At 38.7% G+C, this 6,206-nt stretch overlaps 1 protein-coding gene across 1 annotated transcript in view; it reads left to right on the top strand.

Moving 5' to 3' along the window:
• The first annotated feature begins 1,172 nt into the window (after nt 1-1,172).
• The window catches only part of peak1 (pseudopodium-enriched atypical kinase 1), a 47,991-nt gene continuing 42,957 nt past the window's right edge, over nt 1,173-6,206 (top strand). Inside the window, exon 1 of the mRNA XM_067437171.1 lies at nt 1,173-1,380. The gene's annotated coding sequence lies outside the window, so the exon portion shown is untranslated. The remainder of the gene's footprint in view (nt 1,381-6,206) is intronic.

The raw sequence follows: 6,206 nt of genomic DNA, 5'->3' as shown, positions 1-6,206 counted from the left end.
TGCTCATTTACAATAATTTCTCTTTACCAAAGGTGCTACTCCTAGCTGATTTGAGGGAAACGGAGGACAAAACCAGCACATAAGGCAAGAGAAACACGGGTTACGGATTGCCTGGAATGCAACATAAGTGCACAAGTCAACAAAACATATACAATTTTTCTAGTGTTTTTTATATTTTACTAAAAAAAATCTTACATATTGTGCCTTTAACATGTTTTAGCCCACTCTACAACATAAAATCAGCCAATATCCTCTTGTGATTTAAAAATCTTTTACTTGTCTTGGCTGTGTAAACAAGTCGCTAAATGGGACTAACAAGGTTTTCTTTTCTGGGACATTAAATGTAAATAGGTAAATCATATAGCCTACTAGTCTGCTTTGAGTCTCATTGTGTTTAATTTGCAAACAATATAAATTCAAGCGTAAAAGTTTGCACGAACATTTTAGGACAGTATAGTGAACTATTTGTACTTTAGTAAGTCTATGTACTTTATCAGTTTTCTTCTTTGTAAAGAGTTTACTTCACAACATTTAAACCATAATAGGCTACTTTTTTACTGGACTACGTTTTATATTGACCATTTAATACTTAATTACATTAGAAAAGTAAGCACTTTATTACTTTTATAGCCTACAAGAAAGAAAGTTCTACAATTTTAATGTAATTAATTATTAAATGAAAAAAAAATCATTATGAAATGTAGTGCAGTAAAGAGTACAGCATTGTAGTGTAGTGAAGTAAAAGTTTTCTAAAGAAAAAAAACATTTAGCCTACCTGAGTAGAAATAGGCTCATCATGTTACTCAAACTAGACTTGTGACAAATTAAATGTTTTATTCAATTATTAGACAAATGCACTCCAGAAACTGTATAATAGCCTACACTAGGGTGATTCTAGGGTGATTGGACTCTTTTTGCCATTAAGATAACTTGGAATAAGTGTCCCAATCTCCCTGAATTCACCAACTGAATGATAGTTTCTAAAGAGAAGATTTCCTATAGTTTCTGCGATTTCTGATTTGAAACTGAATGTTTGTCTCGGTATAATACTACGGTTTTACATTTTAGTCAGTATTATCATTAATGTTCTTCAAATCTCAAATGAAAATCCAAGGAAAACTGTCTAGGAGCAAAGCGCGTTTCCGACATTCCAACACGAAGTGCGCGTCCACAGCGCCCTGCCCTCTGCTGCGCGTCCCCGTGCAGTAGGGCTCGAGCCGTTAACGGAGCGGCAGCGGAGGAACACGGACGTGTGATCACACGTTTCTCCCGAACAAAATATCCATCAGAGCCCACGTTCAGTTTGACGACAGTTTCACGATATTTTGGATTACGATGGCGCACACGGGGTCGTGAGGAGAGCTGTGTCGTTCGCGAAAGGTAAGGGCAGAAAGTTCGTACGGAGTTTCACAGAAAGATCCACGCGGCGCTCCGCGAGACGCATCAGCTCGAGCGAATGGCGCATATTTAGACGCGCGACGGGGACGCGCAGTTACAGTTTATTGTCAGTTTAACGAGTTGAACATTTCAGACGGTGCCATGAAACGCTTGTCCTGTGGCGGTTAAACGGTTAAACTGAGTCATTGTGCGTTTCATGTCTGATTGTGGTGTGTAACCGCTTCAGGAGTAATGATTCTGTGGAAAGGATAAAGTGTCATTTCTATGAGGAGATAAAGTGTGATTTACTCTGGAATGTCCATGAGGGAAAACCTGATGAGATCTGACGCCGGTTCTGGAGAATTCCTTAGTGTTTCTGTCAGGAATGGATGATGATGGTGTGTGTGTGTGTGTGTGTGTGTCAGTCACTATTTCAACTTTCACTTTAGTAACTATAAAGACAATGTCTCATAAATGTGTGTCCTATGGTTCTTAGTTGTCAATGTGATAGGATGTTTACATTATGGATGATTTTGCATTTTTACATTCACTGCCAAATCTTTTTTAAAGATCAGTTTGAGCTCACACATTGTTATGCCTGTAAAATTATATTAAATAATAAACTATACATGTACAATGTTCCCCACAAGCAGGAGGTCACAGACAGTGAAAAAGCTGCTCGAGAGGCTTAAATATTATACGTGTAATTTTTTTTGTTTAGCACTTAACAGTAGGATAGTTAGAGTTTTTGTCATCGACGAATATTTGCTCAAATCGGCAAATTAACAAAAATAGCTTATTGATATAAAACTGCTGATATATTTGCTCATTGTATACTTTCTAATGTGTTAATTTAGTTATAGCATTGTTTAAAGTGCAATTTTTGGGATTCAAATATCCATAAACCACTAGAACAGTGTTATATATTTTTTTGACTTGTGTACTTACATTATGCCAAATATTTCCAAGAATTTTTAAATCATAAACTGTAAAAAAAAAAAAAAAAAAATATATATATATATATATATATATATTTATATGTCCGTGACATCACCCATAAGCTTCTGATAAGCTCTGAAGCTTAAAGTCCTCATGAAATAAAAATCGATCTTATTTACTTTTTTTAATTTACAATTAATCCGTGCAAGTTAATACACAGAAAATCTTTTTTTTTTTTTTTTTTTTTTGCCGTAGTAATCTTTAATCAAAATCTGAAAAGTTACTTCCGTTCTGGAAACGGCGTTTCTTCTCAGATGATGTCATTTTGACGGCTTGCGGTTTAAAATGCGTAACCACTCCCTCCAACCATTCATCTGCTATGAGCGCGAGATGGAGAGGAAGAGCACTAAAGTAAAACCCTGCCATCTATTCAGTATTCCGTTTCACTTGGAAATGCGTCACAACACTGAAGAAAACTCACTCGCTACTTCCGGTTAGTAGGGGCGAGCTGGCCGTTGCCATCTTGCGAGCTCGTCATCGCGAGTCACTCCTGGATAACAGAAAATGGCAAAAGAGACGGGACGTGGGCGGAGCTTAGGTGACGCAATGACTATAGACGGCAGAGAAATGGCAATCCACCTGTTACTCAAAGTAACCACGCCCTTAATTATGCAAAACTTTAAGGCTTTATATAACAAAAACGAATGAGTTATAAAAATATTCACCCCCTCCCCCCCCCAACCACAATTTGTCCCAGTTTTTTTCTACTGTAAAGTTGGGAATTTTAACATGGGGCTCAATGAGATTCTGCTCCCTTCTGGAGACTGTTCCTAGTGGCCAGTTGAGGAATTGCAGTTTACATTACTTCCGTATTGGCTTCAAGAGAGATTGCGTGAGGTTGCCGCTTGGTTTAAATCCAATAAAATAAACGATTTTAACCCGTATGTCTATTGTTCTGTGGAGGTGAGCGCTCGTCTCGTTGCGCGACCTCTTTTGGTCACCCTATGATAAAACCGCGGCGTTTTTCTACACATACACATTAGCAGAAGAAGCGGAAGCGGAAACTGTGTGCATTAATAAAAGCTCTGCTAGATCAAGGCGTGATCAAGCTATGCCATTGTTTTGAATAAGTGACTTCTATAGCGGCGTAAAAAGAAAATTGCGTATTGTGGTTTTTTTGACCACAAATTATTGGTCAGGCAATTAGCTAAAATTTAAGCAAATGCACTAGGTAAAATGCCATTGCTGTCTCAGAAAAACATCAAAGATGCAAGTTTTTGGCAGAATATGTGAAGTTGTGTGTGTAGTGGATTGATGAATCACACTGAAACACATGGGGATGCTTCAGAGCGAAATCTGCTGAGAAATATAATAATAAAGCCTCTCTAGCACAGTGAAAGATGGAGGAAGAGTGTCATTGTGCGGAGCCTTTTCAGCTGCTGGTATCGATGAGCTGCTTCACTGTGAAAAGACGTTTTAATGCTTTGGAGAATATTGCCGAAAGGGCTTGCTTCCCACAAATTAAAAGTAATCTAAAGAGATGTTATTTTTCAGCAAGACGATGCTGCCCAAAGTTTAAGGACAACCAAGAAGTAGCTTGAGTATTTTGGCTAGTTCAGAGTCCATATTTGAACCGTATAGTGAATATTTGGTCTCATATTAAGGTCAAATGAACTGAGACATTTTTCAGCTACTCATGAACTGTTTGAAGCCATTAATACTGAGAGCAACAACACCCACTCTTCTTCCTACCAGTGAGTTGTAATTAAAATGGTCAAGACCATGGAAAGCCCACTAAACGTTTTGCCACTTTTGGGGGGATTTTTTTTGCCCAGGAGACAATTTTTTTTAATTAGCATAATGGGATTATGACATCAGAAGTTTAGAGCAAGTTACTGAAGTTTTAATGGTCTCTCTAGTAGTTTGTACCAGTGTGAGGTAGTATCAGAGCTTGGAGATTGAGAAACATCAAATTAAAGTGATAGTTCACCCAAAAATAAAAATGTGATGGTTTATCTGCTTACCCCCAGGCCATCCAAGATGTAGGTGTGTTTGTTTCTTCAGTAGAACACAAATGAAGATTTTTAACTCAACCGTTGCTCATAATGCATGTCAATGGGGTGTATTTATATGAGAGTAAAAAACACACAGACATACGAATCCATATTAAACCCTGTGGCTCGTAGTGACACTAATGTCTTAAGACACGAAACGATCGGTTTCTGCGAGAAACCTAACAGTATTTATGTTTTTGTTTTACTTCATATCCTCTGCCATTACTTCCGTCGAATAAGGTCCAAATACCGGCACACAGCTCTGGAAAAAATTAAGAGACCACTCCAAGTTCAGAAATCGTAATTTTCATATGTGATTTTTTGTTACTCTCATATAAATACACCCCATTGACATGCATTATACAAACAACGGTTGGAGTTAAAAATCTTCATTTGTGTTTTACTGAAGAAACAAACACACCTACATCTGGGATGCCCTGGGGGTAATCAGATAAACGTCACATTTTCATTTCTGGGTGAACTAAGGAGGGTTTTCGAGGAGGGAGTCGATGTAGAGGTTTTAATCCGTCTTTCGGATGAGACGTTAAACCGAGGTCCTGACTATCCATGGTCATTAAAAATCCCAGGATGTCCTTCGATAAAGAGTAGGGGTGTAACCCCGGCATCCTGGCCAAATTTGCCCACTGGCCTCTGTCCATCATGGCCTCCTAATAATCCCCATATCCTGATTGGCTTCATCACTCGGTCTCCTCTCCACCAATCGGCTGGTGTGTGGTGAGCGTTCTGGCACAATATGGCTGCCGTCGCATCATCCAGGTGGGTGCTGCACATTGGTGGTGGTTGAGGAGATACCCCCCTTCTATGTAAAGCGCTTTGAGTGCCTTGAAAAGCGCTATATAAATCGAACGCATTATTATTATTATTATTATTATTATTATTATTATTAATGTCAACATGAAATCAAAATGGGCAACTCTTATTTTTTTAATGTAATTTTGCAGTATTTATTGTAAATTATTCATCATCCTTATCATCATTTAAAACTCCTGTGCACTCGTTATCTTTAATCAGATTGACAACAACCCAATCAATTCCCAATGGACACAATCAAGTCTCACACAACACCTTCATATATGATGTGTTTTAGACAGCAACTGTTTGGAGACATTCATCGACAGAAAACAAATTTTGTTTTTTTACTTTGAAAAAGACGTTTCACTCGTATATACAACACGTGATGGTAGTAAAAAAAAAAGACTTCCTGAGGTTAAATCGTGTTTTGGTGAGTAGTTGTCAGATGGTTGTGATTTGGTTAGGGAAGGTTTTGAGATCTAGGAAACAGGTGTGATGAGCGCCCTGGGGGGAGCACGCGTGCGTGCGTGCGTGTGTGTGTGCCTGCCTGTGAGCCTGTGTGTGTGTGTGTGATTATGTTCACAGAGTGAGTACACTGAATCTGATCAGGACCTGAGATCAGATTAAACAGACAAAATCATCCCTTCCTCTCAACACTGGCTACACTAACCCTGTTAGTGCCGTTCACACTGACATTGACCAAGCGGTGATGTCCTATAGAAGTTCAAACAGTGACAGTTAGGTCAAATACGACAGATAAATGAGTGACAGGCCAAATAGCCAATCAAATTATTGCACTAAATAGGCTCGTTGTCATTGCCATTTTGTAGACTTTTTGTACACATACAAACCTCCTTTTTTTGGCAAACCTTTTGACGTGGTTGAAGGCCTCCTTTTTTCCTGCTGGTGCGACTGAATTTGGTTAGAGGTGGCACTGGTGCGACCACCGAGGTGCCCAACTGATAAGAGCTGGCATTTCTGTTACAAATGAGAAACATCAAATGGCAAACGAAAGCAGAACGG

This window comes from Pseudorasbora parva, chromosome 25 (genome assembly GCF_024679245.1).
Source record: "Pseudorasbora parva isolate DD20220531a chromosome 25, ASM2467924v1, whole genome shotgun sequence".
NCBI classification, from domain to species: Eukaryota; Metazoa; Chordata; class Actinopteri; order Cypriniformes; family Gobionidae; genus Pseudorasbora; species Pseudorasbora parva.
This window is presented reverse-complemented; position numbering and strand designations above follow the sequence as displayed.